The 14,753-nt window shown below is 39.3% G+C and overlaps 1 protein-coding gene across 2 annotated transcripts in view; it reads left to right on the top strand.

The window, feature by feature from the left end:
* Positions 1-14,753, top strand: part of Shmt (serine hydroxymethyl transferase) — a 131,813-nt gene that overhangs the window by 12,746 nt on the left and 104,314 nt on the right. The window lies entirely within an intron of this gene.

Below are 14,753 nucleotides of genomic sequence, written 5' to 3'. Positions count from 1 at the left end.
TTCCCAGGTGTGTTATATGAGCCCCTTCCATTTTGTTCTGTCCATGAACCATTCTTCGTTCACAATCCACTCCCAATCCTGACCTCTCTCCTCTACATCCTTCTTCACTCTGTCCATTTTTCTCTAGGTCTGCCCACTGGTCTCTTTCCCCTGATTTCTCTTTCATACTCCTTTCTTGCAGACCTGTTGGCACTCATTCTTTTCACATGACCAAACCACTTCAGTCTTGCCTTTTGGATCTTCTGGAGTAAGGAGTCTTCTAGTCCTACGTCTTCTCTGACTTTTTCTTTCCTGATTTTATCCCTCCTGGTCTTCTGTATCATTGTGCATAGGAACTTCATTTCTGCTGCTTGGAGTTTCGAGTTGCCCTTTCTTGTTAATGTAGCGGTTTCCAGGCTGTAGGTGAGGAAAGGGGTGTAGTATGATTTATACAGTGTCATCTTGGTTTTGAGTGGTACTTGTTTATCCCATAGGAGCTGTCTTACTTGGAGGTAAAAATGTATTGCTTTGCTGATTCGACTGTTTACTTCATATTTAGCTAAGTTATTCTTGGACATTATACTAGACCCAAGTACTTAACTTCTGTGTTGTCCAGCTTAGTGCCATTTAGCATGATTTCTGGCTGATTGTCACCCTTCTGTACCTTCAACACCACCGTTTTAGCCTTGTTGATGTTTAATCCATATCTCTCAAACTCCTGACTCCACCTCTGCAGTCTCTCTTCTACATCTTTCTCTGAGTTACCCCAAATTACTACATCATCTGCAAATGCAAATGCTTTTAAGTCTTGTTGCCCCTTTTCTTTTAGCGCCTTTAATATGGTATCCTTTACAATGATAACCTAAATAATAGGGGCGACAAAGCACTACCTTGTTGTACTCCCCTTTTTGTCTCAAACCAATCTGACAGTCCAGAACCGACTTGTACACAGCTTCTGGTTTTCTCGTAAAGCACCTTAACTTTTGAAATTAGACTCTCGAACTTCAAGCTTTCTCAGGCACTCCCAAATAAGCTCCCGTGGTATGCTGTCATACGCCTTTTCGATGTCAAGGAACAGTAGATATAAAGGCTTCTCTTTTTCCCAATGTTTTTCCATCAGCATCCTGACAGCAAATATAAGATCTTGATCTTCCAGGCCTAAAGCCATATTGTTCCTCTTCTAAAAGTGGTTCTACAATTTCTCGTTGTCTATTCTCTATAATTTCTCCAGAATTTTTTGTCCATGAGAAAGTAGAGTGATGCCACGGTAGTGGGTACAATTCCGTCTGCTGCCTTTCTTGAATATAGGTACAATTATACCTTTCTTCCTGTCTTCTGGGATGGTATTTTTCTGCCATACTACATTTAGGAGTCTATATTGCCATTGGATTGCTGGGGTTCCTCCTGCTCTTAACATGTCCACACTTAACTCATGTTCGTCTATTATAGACGAAAAAACGGGTAGTATTTAGTAATGCAAAATTTACGGTTCAATTTATAGCAATTTATAACTGGGACACCTTATTCCTAATAATTACAGTGATCGACGTGGGGCCTTGTTGCTTATGTCAATGTTTACTCAAGCAACAGATAAGAAAGTACTTGGTTAGTTGGTTATAGGACCTCTACTGTGTGTACTAGGATGCCAGGAATCATTCTCTCTGTCTCTCAGTAATAGACATACTGTATAATCTGGGAAAGCGGTCCCAAATTCTGCACACGAACATTCATAAAAGGCACTATCATGTAATGTAACAATATATATGCACTGAAGTCAGAAGAAAAGTCCTATTATGCAATTTAAATGTCCAAATATTTGCTATTAAATCCAAAATCTTCCAAATATGCATTATGCATGAATTTTCTCCTAAAAAGGCCAAAACATGCAAACATGCAGGAAAAAACAACGGTTATTTAGAATCATGAAGTCATAAAATGAATATTTGCAAAGGTTGAGAAGTGTAACCATCTTATTTAAAAAAATCTTTTGCATGGAAATCCAGGCTCTAGTTAAGAGCTATGCAGTTTAATACAATGTTGCTCACAACATGTACACTACCTAACCATAAAATTCTGTATACAGTGTAGAATTCCATAGCGAAGCACAGGTACATCAGCTAGTTGTATATATAACATTTATATAACAACTTACCACTCATTACAATTAAACACATCATTTCATGTCACATGGTAAAAAAAGATGGCATATTTTCACGAATACGGCAAAATATTGCATTGAGGGCCGCACGGTTCCATTCTTCTCATCAACTGGCAGCGATTGCGGAGGCCGGGAAAGTAATGTGATTGAGAGAGAGAGCGTGCACATAACACATGAACTGGCTGGCCACACCGCCTCTACCTGCTTTCTGCTGCTCATCCTGTCTATGCGGTGCTTAAACTTTTGACACCCCAAAACAGATGCTAAATATAAGACTGAGCAACTAATTTTGATACGACTGAATAAGCATTCTTACTGAAGTTGTACCAAATCTCAATTAGATCGTAGATTTACAGGGGGAAGTGTTTTCTTGTAAGAATCTCTAGGCCTAGGATAGAGAACTGAACTCTGTCTGCTAACAAATAAGGGTAGAGATTCTCCAGGACAAGGAAATTAGACAGAAATATGGGGATATATATCTGTGTGAAAAGTTCCAAACAATAAACAGTAAGCAGGTTCAGGAATAAGAGATTGAAAGAAAAAGGGTGACATTTAGGGATCGTGTAGTAGAAACAACAAGGGAATGCCTAGAAACGACTGTGTGTGAAGATGGGGAAAAAGCAAACATCTTGATGGAATGGTGAAGTGAGGGCAGCTTGTAAACATAAGAAGAAAGTCATATCAGATATGGTTCCAAACAAGGACTGATGCAGGCAGAAAAGAAACAGAGCAAAACAAATAATTCTTGAATCTGAGAAGCCATGACAGGAAGTTCAGGGTAAAAAGCTGGTCACAAGTAAAGAGTCTTAAAGAGGAAGAAGTAAATTATGTTTTTTGGTAAGTCAGGTTAACTTGTAGTAGGTCCAGGGAATCGTTCGACAGGTGGAAGGAATATTTCAAAAATATTTTTTGTTGATGTGGCAAACAACTGAGCTTGTGGGGATGAACACAATGATGTTAAAGAAATTATGCTTACCTGAAATGGTTTCACAGAGTAATAAGATTAGCAATGGGATAGTACATCTATCACATCCTCGTACTGTATTCAGAAGAAAGAGGTGTTATTATTGTCCATTAATAGAGCAGTTGCCAATATCACTACAAACTTTCAAATCAGATAATAAAATTCTTTAAGACATTTAATCTAAAAACTCCCACCACAAAAATAGACACAATTACTACTTTGATAACGCATAAAGATTCCCCTAACAATACGCCAAGGTCCTACGCCCTGCCTACCGTTTCCTCCCCTACTCCCACCTTGACAACACATAAAGACCCCTCGCCACACGGTTTGCCAATGTTTATACAAAGTATGTTACAAGTGTTTATTTATATATCCACCTATTCAATACAAAGAGATCTTTTTAGAAATTAAATATTATTATAAAATGTTAAGGGACATGTTTCGCCCATATTAACGGCATCATCAGCCTCAAATTTAAACCTGTATGGTGAAAAATCAGGATCCTGATTGCTCTTACAAGCCATAAAAAGAGGATATCATTATAGGTGTCAGTCTAAACATACAAAATATTAGAATGTCCTTGCCTAAAATTGCAGTATCAAGCTGCATGTCATAAGTTCACATGAATATACTTTCCGGAGCGTTGAAAAACTTGTTGGGGTAGGGCAGTAAACAGCTCAGTCTTTATAATGAAACAGAAATGTGCCTCCTTGAAGATGATAAGAAAAAGCAAAGCTGATACACTGTTACAGATGTCAATATCGTATGTTGTGATAGGACAACAGATCTCTTAAATGGCTGTTCAGCTGCCTATAGTCTATTTAACTGGCTGAAGGAGTGAAAGTCGAATGTGTTATGATAAGATAACAGTCTTCCTTACGTAATTGTGGGAGCAAGGAAAAAGCATTCGGTTGTCTATAGATGTATTTATCTTATTTGAAGGACAAAAGTCGAAGGTTTATCGACGTTGATAGAGCTCTTTGGTGTGAAGTCTGTAACGAGAGGAGAGTGAATGCTTAGGAAGGTATTTTTGAAGAGAATGTGGGTTTAAAGAAAGGTAAAACATGGAAAATGTATAAAAACACTTACCCTTTCGTCTGTGAAGATGTAAATCAGTTATGGAAAGGTTAGTTGAAGAAAAATAAAGTTATGTGTAGGTTCATTTATTTCTTTGACTGTTAATGCAGTTGCTATGGTAGCATTGAATGACTTGACACTTATACTTCTGGTATTGTATCGATGTGAGATTGGCGGAGGAGGGTGTGGTTGAGGGGAGGGGGTAGGCGGAGCGTTAAGTTTGTGTTGTTGGTTGCGAGAGATTTACATGGTCGGACAGGGAGGGAGTCGTGTTGGGTTGCGGGAGAATTGTGGGGGCGAGCATGAAAGGAGTCAAGTTAGTTAAAGTAGTGGAGGTTCTAGAAGATGTTAACTTAAGATTTTTAAGAATGTAGTTATGTTTTGAATTTAGAGTTTGCAATAATTTGGGTAAACTTTCGTATAATGGATTCTTGACTTCAGTTAAATCATTGAGGTTTAGATTTTTGTTGTAGTGTTGGTCCAAAAATATATAGATGGTTTCAAGTTCATTCATCAACTTTCCTTTGTCTACTCTTTTAATAATTGTGAGGTCTCTTTCTATTGTTGTGAAGTGATGTCCTGTTTCTTTCATATGGGAGCTCATTGCTGAAAATTTATTGTGCTTAATGGCATTATAGTGTTCTAAGTACCCAATAAAAAACAAAAATACCAGTATAGCTTTTAGAACAACAAACACTAACCAAAAATTATTTTTTAATCACAACACAGTCAATTCAAGCAAAAACATTTACTCAGGATCAGGCATATACAGGCTCACATGCACGCAATGCAACGCCTCTTATATTGGTCAAACAGGCCGGAGTTTTCAAACTAGGTCAACTAACAATTGTTTTTAAAAAACAAAGATCTTGAGAATTTTAACCAAATCTTATAATTGTGAAGATATTACTGTGTTTTGGACGTCAATGTTATTAGAATCAATATATATCCCATAGCACTGTCATTTTAAATTGTTGAACTGTCCATTGTGTTTACAAATGCCTATAATCACATATATTACCACTTAGTTTTTAGAATGATAATTAAGTACAAATTAACTGACAGGTCTTAACCTTGAGATAAATTACAAAGGCTGAGAATGCTCGAAACCGAGTGAAACATGTCCCTTTTAATGTAGTGTTGTAGACATATGAATTTCTCACAAAATCAATTGTATTGAAAAGGTGGAATAGAAAAATAAAATGTGGTTTCCCATTTTCACACAAGGCAAATGCTGGGGCTGTACCGAAATTAAGGCCACGGCCGCTTCCTTCCCACTCCTAGCCCTTTCCTGTCCCATCGTCGCCATAAGACCTATCTGTGTCGGTGCGACGTAAAGCAGCTAGCAAAAAAAAATACAAATTTGTATGCAAATTATTCGTCAAAATCTTCATTTTTGTCGTCCTTTCCTTGAGTTGACTGAAGAATTGTTTTCATGTCTCCACTGTCACACACTGTTAGAATATCTGGATCAATTTCGATAAGTGTTCGCTTCTACCCTGTAACCTGCTGCAGTAATTAAATGTTGTGTTGCTTCCATGCTGTCAGAAATATCAGATTCTAAGCAGGAAACCCAGCTTTCAGAAAGGAGTTGTAAATTGTTCGAGCTGTAATGTTTTTTTTCCATGCATTGGTTATCCACAAAATTGCTTGGAGAACATTCAGTCCCTTTCTAAGAGCTCTTCTAAGCGTTTGGAAGGTTACTTCATTCCCGGTAAGTTCTGATACAATATGATACGATCTGTACACAACCTTGAAGTCCTGGATCACTCCTTGGTCAAACGGCTGAAAAACTGTTACATTTGGTGGAGGAAAAAAGACAAATCTTCACATTTTGCAACTTAATTGAATCCGGATGTGATGCTGCGTTGTCCATGAATAACACTCTTTGCTCCTGGCATAAGATTTTTCTGTCCAGTTGTCCTCGACACTCTGTCATTATTTCTCTGGTCATCCATGTTTTCCTATTCACTTTCCATTCAGTGCCAAACTTTGTAACCTCCATATTCATAAAACACATTAGTTTTGCAGCTTTGCCTGTTATAAGGGGTTTCTCCTGTTCTCCACTCATACTTGCACATAACAAGACCGTAAGATATTCCTTCGTATCTTTTCCACCAGTAAAATGATTTCCTTTGAAACACAAAATTTTGTTGGGTAAAGCGTGGAAAAATAATCCAGTTTCATCGGCATTCAAGATATTTTTCAGAGAGTGATTGAAGGTTTTTTTTTAGTTGCCATTTTTCAACAATCTCCATATTAACACTAGATGATTCTCTGCAAATTGCTCTGAAGTTGATACCATGTCTCTTTTTGAATCTTTCTAGCCAACCACTTGAGGCTTTCAAGTCTCCAATACCTAATTCTGCCATGAATTCTAACGCTTTTGCTTGTATCATTGGTCCCGACGCAGGGACATTCTGACTTTTTAGTTTACCGAACCACTGTAGCATTGCCTTGTTGATGAGGGCTCCACTACCACTTTTTTAAACAGTTAAATGCGCTGTTTGTTGCCATTTAAATGCCATTCTTTCACTAGTTCACAATTTCAGCTGCCTCTGTCTTTCCAGTCTTGAACACTTCAGACAGTTTACACACACAACACTTCTCAAGTTTGATAGCCTATTATGCCTACCTTTTCTTATAGAATTAAGAACTTCCTGGGAGCCATGTGAAAATACATCAATTTACTAATGTAAAACTGAACCCATCAGAAGCCCACGAGTCAATTAAAAGTAACCTGACAATAAAAGTACAAATTCCAGCACTTCCCAGCACGTCAGATCACACAAGTTCTGGGAGTGACAGCATAGCTTAGTGCTGCCTTCTAAGAATGTGTACAATCTGCACCGCAAGTTATGGTACCTGCAATTCTTGGAAGTGCAAAAAGTAAGCGAATACTGTACAGGACACAAATATTACATACATACATACATACATTATCATTATAGACTGTTATGCCTTTCAGCGTTCAGTCTGCAAGCCTCTGAGAATTTACTAAACGTCGCCACAATCCTCGATTTGCAACTAGTGTTGTGGCCTCATTTAGTTCTATACCTCTTATCTTTAAATCGTTAGAAACAGAGTCTAACCATCGTCGTCTTGGTCTCCCTCTACATCTCTTACCCTCCATAACAGAGTCCATTATTCTCCTAGGTAACCTATCCTCCTCCATTCGCCTCACTTGACCCCACCACCGAAGCCGGTTTATGCGTACAGCTTCATCCATAGAGTTCATTCCTAAATTAGCCTTTATCTCCTCATTCCGAGTTCCCTCCTGACATTGTTCCAACCTGTTTGTACAAGCAATCATTCTTGCTACTTTCATGTCTGTTACTTCTAACTTATGAATAAGATATCCTGAGTCCACCCAGCTTTCGCTCCCGTAAAGCAAAGTTGGTCTGAAAACAGACCGATGTAAAGATAGTTTCGTCTGGGAGCTGACTTCCTTCTTACAGAATACTGCTGATCGCAACTGCGAGCTCACTGCATTAGCTTTACTACACCTTGATTCAACCTCTCTTACTATATTACCATCCTGGGAGAACACACAACCTAAATACTTGAAATTATCGACCTGTTCTAGCTTTGTATCACCAATCTGACATTCAATTCTGTTGAATTTCTTACCTACTGACATCAATTTAGTCTTTGAGAGGCTAATTTTCATACCATACTCATTGCACCTATTTTCAAGCTCCAAGATGTTAGACTGCAGGCTTTCGGCACAGTCTGCCATTAAGACCAAATCGTCAGCATAGGCCAAACTGCTTACTACATTTCCACCTAACTGAATCCCTCCCTGCCATTTTATACCTTTCAGCTTATGATCCATGTAAACTACAAACAGCAAAGGTGAAAGATTACAGTCTTTTCTAACTCCTGTAAGTACCCTGAACCAAGAACTCATTCTACCATCAATTCTCACTGAAGCCCAATTGTCAACATAAATGCCTTTGATTGATTTTAATAATCTACCTTTAATTCCATAGTCCCCCAGTATAGCGAACATCTTTTCCCTCGGTACCCTGTCATATGCTTTCTCTAGATCTACGAAACATAAACACAACTGCCTATTCCTCTCGTAGCATTTTTCAATTACCTGGCGCATACTGAAAATCTGATCCTGACAGCCTCTCTGCGGTCTGAAACCACACTGGTTTTCATCCAACTTCCTCTCAACGACTGATCGCACCCTCCTTTCCAAGATGCCAGTGAATACTTTGCCTGGTATACTAATCAATGAGATACCTCGATAGTTGTTGCAATCCTTCCTGTTCCCTTGCTTATAGATAGGTGCAATTACTGCTTTTGTCCAATCTGAAGGTACCTTACCAACACTCTACGCTAATTTTACTACCCTATGAAGCCATTTCATCCCTGCCTTCCCACTATACTTCACCATTTCAGATCCAATTTCATCTATTCCTGCTGCCTTATGACAATGGAGTTTATTTACTATCCTTTCCACTTCCTCAAGCATAATTTCACCAACATCATTTTCCTCCTCCCCATGAGCTTGGCTGTTTGCATCACCACCATGAAGATTTCCTTTTACATTGAGAAGATGTTCAAAATATTCCCTCCACCTCTCCAGTGATTCCCTGGGATTATTATTATTATTATTATTATTATTATTATTATTATTATTATTATTATTATTATTATTATTATTATTAAAGCGTCTTTATTGTGGCGAAGTTAGGGCTCCCGGCCCTTTCTTACACTTAACCACTTCATGTATATACAATGTATATTTTACATAAAATTTAAACATATTAAATCTTTACAACCTAAAGTATAACTAAAGCAACTAAAGTATCACTAACTAAGTGAGTAAAGTATAACTAAATTATATACAGGAACACATTGCAATAAACAACCATATTCACTCTCATTCATGCATCCCATTCACACTCAAGAAAGACTGGAAGTGCTTAAAAGATGACGCTGGCAAAGGATTTTAAATTTTGTCTTAGATTTAGCTTCCCTGATGTCATTGGGGAGTTCATTCCACCAGCTCGTGGCGGTGATAGTGAACGATCTGTTGTAGGTTGCGGTTCGATGCACAGGAATTTCTAGCGTACAGCCTGACCGGGTATTGAACAGGTGCAGGGAACTAAGGTAGCGAAATCTGGTGGATAGGTAAGGAGGAGTGTTTTCAGAAAGCACTTGATACACCAAAGTAGTTGCATGGAGTCTACGTCTGTCATTCAGTCGTAACCAAGATAATTGTGTATAGAATGGGGATACATGGGCGTATGGTTGTATGTCGAATGCATACCTGATGCATGCATTTTGGTCACGTTGCAGTCTCATGCTTTGCTCGTTATTGATATCAATAAAAACTGTATCACAGTATTCGAGAATTGGAAACAAGAGTGATTGAATGAGCTTTATTTTCAAGGACCGAGGAAATATATTTTTAAACCGCTTCAGAGGATGCAGGCTTTGATATACCTTTTGGCACACTTTCATCACATGTTGCGACCAGTTCAATGTTTCGCTTATAGCCACACCAAGATTCATAACTGTTTCACAAAATGGAATAATGGTATTGTTTAGTGCTACAGGAGGAATTTCGTATTGTTTTAAGACGTGTAAGTTTTTTGAAGTACCAATGATTATTGCTTGCGTTTTAAGAGGATTAATTTTGAGATTGTTACTCAATGCAAAATTACTTATGAGACTTAAATCAGCATTAACTTTTTCTACAGCACTCTGAATTTTATCAGTTCTTGAGTGGTAGTAGATCTGCAGATCATCAGCATAAAGATGATACTTGCAATGTGTAATCGATTTGGCAACATCGTGTAAGTAAATTGCAAACAGCAATGGTCCAAGTACAGACCCTTGGGGGACACCGAGGGGGTTTGTTAAGCCACTCGGATCTGCTATTATTTACTTTGACACACTGACGGCGATTTTTGAGGTACGAACTGAAAAAGTTTATTGCCGTCTTGCTGAAATTTAATGAATCCAATTTTGAAAGTAGCAGTTGAGGAACAACAGTATCAAAAGCACTAGAAAAATCAAGTAGAACCAGTACAGTCACTTGTCGAGTGTCCATTGCCTGTCGGATATCATCAGTTACTTTCAGTAGGGCAGTCGTGCTGTGTCCTTTCTTGAAACCAGATTGGTAAGGGTCAAGCAGTGAGAAGTTAGTCAAGTAAGTGAGGACTTGTTCATGTACCAAGCGTTCTAGTACTTTGGAAAGGGGTGGGAGAATGGATATAGGGCGATAATCTGATGGTAAACTAGGAGAATTCTTCTTAGGAATAGGAATGACGATACCGTGCTTCCACACAGTTGGGAATACTCCCTGAACAAGGCAATGATTAAATATATGCGTCAGAATAGGTAATATGGCACCAATAATATTTTTTATGAAAGATAATGGTATGTCGTCATTACCCGGAGCATCAGACTTGAGGGAGTAAATTACACGCTTCACAACGTTCGCCCAACTTTTTTGAAAGTGAATTTTACTTGATTTACTCGGGAATGAGCATTTATGGCGTTAATATCATCATCAGTTAGGTCATCAACTGGTTGATGATGATGATGATTATTATTATTATTATTATTATTATTATTATTATCATCATTATCATCATTAGGATAGTTAGCATCATAGTCATTATTGTCAGTAATATCATTATTAGTGTATGCTGCTTTCGTAAAATGAGAATTTAGATCATCAAGTGGTATACTGGGTGTCTGCATGGTCAGGCTGCGACCTATAACCATCTGATGCAAATGTTTCCATATTAGTGCTGAATTTCGTCTGTTTGTTATCTCTTGAATATATTTATACTTGCTGTTATGAATTAATTTCTTAACTTGATTTCGGAGAATACGGTAATTTTCGAAATCACTAGTGCTTTCAGTTCGCCTAAATCGCCTATACCAAGCATCACGATTTGCCATGACCGACTTAATGTCATTTGTTAGCCAAGGAGACGAAGGGTGAGAAACTCGAATTTGCTTCTTCGGAGCGTGTTTGTCATACAGTCCTAATATTAAAGAGTTCAGTCTGTCAACCCTATCATCAATGTCATTAGTCAGTAGAATGTCATTCCACGGCAATTGATATGCTTCATTTCGTATTATCTCAGTATTAAAATGCTTGAAGTCTCTTCGCATTATGTACCTGGTTTTGTACTTTGGTGCCTTGAGAGAGTAACATAAGTATATGAGATCGTGGGTCAAAATACCTGGTACAGCAAGCTGTCCATGTTTTACCACTTTCTGCGGATTGTTTGTTATAATAAGGTCAATCAGTGTGTGAGACGTGTGGTTTATTCTGTGAACATGGTTAGTCGCGTCTAGTGTCAGTATATTGTAATCCATGCCATGGAATAGGTTTTGTAAGTATGTTGATTCGTTACTTGTAACTAGGAGATTAGTATTGAAGTCACCAAGAATGATTATGTTTTCGTACAGCGGAGTTAACTTCGATAATGCCACTTCTAGGTCAGATATATGTTGTATGTCCGGCGCCTTGTATACCACTCCGATCAGTAGTTTTTGATTATTAACCAAGAGTTCAACAAACATGAATTCAGGTCGAAATGGAGTCTTAGGATCTGAGGTCATAATTATTTTACTTTTTAAGTCGCTACGGCAATATATAGCGCAACCGCCCCCTACACGATTTAAACGATCTAGGCGATGTAACGTCATGTTATTCAGCTTTACGAGATCAGATTTGAGTGACTGCTGTAACCATGTCTCTGTTACACAAATACAATGCAAGTTACTGTTACTAAATAGAGCCTGTATTTCGTCAAAGTGACAAAGAAGCGATTGTGCATTGATATGACAACACTGAAAATATTGTTGGTGGGGAGCTAACATTTCCTTAAGAATGTCTCCTGCCACAGCTGGTGAAGGGGAAGGTAAGGGTGAAGGCGGACGACAATGAAGAGGGATAGGGTCAATGACATCACGGACATGCTGTTCGGTATAAATAATTGACTCATTTACGTTAGCCATTGTCAACAGAAAAATTCAAACTACTCACCCTAGTTGTTTCATAAGCACCTCCAGAAATATTTACACAATCACTCTCACACACACTATCACATTCACATACACAAACATTATACGCTATTATATCACTCATTGTTTTTCCTAGTCAATCTCGTCGCTCACATAAGGCTTATTAATTGTGCCATGCTGCTAACAAACATTTTCTGTCCATTGTCTTTCAAAACAACAATGCGGCCGTCCTGTGTCCACACCCATCGGAGTCCGAAGTGATCACGTGCCCTGTTTAGAATAGTTTTTCTGATACCTGTCAGGGATTCAGTCAGTAGAAGGCCAGTTCCTTTTAACAGCCGCTTGGCCCTCCAAACTCTGTCCCGGTCATGGTAACGCACGAACTTTATAATTATAGGGCGCTTACCCGTAGCAACAACCTGAGCAGTGGTTCGTTTTAGCACTCCTAAACGATGGCAACGATCTATATCAGACATAGTTATCTCTACATTTAACTTGCCCTTCATCGTGTTGATAACTTTATCGTAAACGTTCTCTGCCGGCTCCTCTGGAATACCATGCAGCACTAAGCAGTTCCGCCGGCTGTACTGTTCAGCTTCATCAAGCAGTTCGGCCTGTTGTTCGAGGCGCTGTTCAGTAAATTCCAGTTTTTTTGTTATGTCCTTCAGCTCACTAGACACCTTTTCTTGGAACTGGGAGAACTCAGCCTTTAGCCGCTGCAGCTCATCCGCGCGGCAGGTGCAGCTTGCGACGTGTTCCAGGCGGCCTTGGAAGTCCTTCATAACATCTTCAATAGACTCTACACGACGAATAGCTTCTTTCGCGGACATACTGAATGATGCTTCAGGTCAATGACAGTTTAGTTACACTGAGAAAGTCACAAATGGCACTTGTTGGCTGTTAATCTTGCTAATTAACGAGATTACTGGAGAGGCGTTTCACACAACAGCAGCAGTTGGCGCCATGTTGATCTATTATGAGTTCACCTGAATTACTCAAAACACTGTTCATTTCCTTTTTCCCTCCCTTCCTAAGATTCTTTATTACTGTCCAGAAAGGTTTCCCTGCTGCTTGACCTAGCCTTTCCAGGTTATTACCAAAATCTTCCCATGACTTCTTTTTGGATTCAACAACTATTTGTTTTGCTCTGTTTCTTTCATCTACGTACCAATCCCTGTCTGCCTCGGCCCTTGTTTGGAGCCATTTCTGATAAGCCTTCTTTTTATGTTTACAGGCTGCTCTCACTTCATCATTCCACCAAGATGTTCGCCTTTTCCCATCTTTACACACAGTTGTTCCTAGGCATTCCCTTGCTGTTTCTACTACAGCATCCCTGTATGCCACCCATTCACTTTCTATATCCTGAACCTGCTTACTGTCTACTGTTCGAAACTTCTCACTAATCATATCCATGTACTTCTGTCTAATTTCCTCGTCCTGGAGATTTTCTACCCTTATTCGTTTGCAGACAGATTTCATTTTCTCTACTCTAGGCCTAGAGATACTTAGTTCACTACAGATCAGATAGTGGTCTGTATCATCAAAAAATCCCCGAAAAACTTGTACATTCCTAAAAGATTTCCTGAATTCAAAGTCTGTTAAGATATAGTCTATTATGGATCTGGTACCCCTAGCCTCCCATGTGTAGCGGTGAATAGCCTTATGCTTGAAGAATGTATTCGTAACAGCTAAACCCATACTAGCACAGAAGTCCAGCAAACGCTTCCCATTCCCATTAGCTTCCATATCTTCCCCACATTTACCAATCGCCCTTTCGTATCCTTCAGTTCTATTCCCAACTCTCGCATTGAAATCGCCCATTAACACTATTCTATCCTTGCTGTTGACCCTGACCACGATGTCACTCAATGCTTCATAAAACTTGTCAACTTCATCCTCATCTGCACCCTCACATGGTGAATACACGGACACAATTCTAGTCCTAATTCCTCCCACTGACAAATCTACCCACATCATTCGCTCATTTACGTGCCTAACCGAAACGATGTTGCGAGCAATGGTATTCCTAATAAAGAGCCCTACCCCAGACTCTGCCCTTCCCTTTCAAACACCCGTCAAGTACAGTTTATAATCTCCTATCTCTTCCTCGTTATCTCCCCTTACCCGAATATCACTTACTCCTAGCACATCCAGATGCATCCTCTTTGCTGACTCAGCCAGTTCTACCTTCTTTCTTCCATAAGCCCCATTAATATTGATAGCTCCCCATCGAATTCCATTTCGTTCGCCAAGTTGTTTCCAAGGAGTCCCTCGTCTGTCAAATGGGAGTGGGACTCCATTACTTCCATAGGTCCGAGGCTTGCTTAAAATGTTCTGAGCTCGGTAAATTCATGAAGCAGGATGCTGCCCTACTTGCACATAGTCCAAGTGAGGATCTCTCCTCTAACGGGTTATGGACCACCGGTGAATTATATAGTCCTAGCCGCCTGAGCACAAGGAGGGCCAGGACTCAGAATATGTCCGAGATGCCCACTCCCATTCCATAGCAACTGGTATCCCGACTGTCAGGACCACTTACTAGGCCACTCAGCCGTTGCCCATGGTTCA

The sequence above is a fragment of the Anabrus simplex genome, chromosome 6, assembly GCF_040414725.1.
Source record: "Anabrus simplex isolate iqAnaSimp1 chromosome 6, ASM4041472v1, whole genome shotgun sequence".
Taxonomy (NCBI): domain Eukaryota; kingdom Metazoa; phylum Arthropoda; class Insecta; order Orthoptera; family Tettigoniidae; genus Anabrus; species Anabrus simplex.
This window is presented reverse-complemented; position numbering and strand designations above follow the sequence as displayed.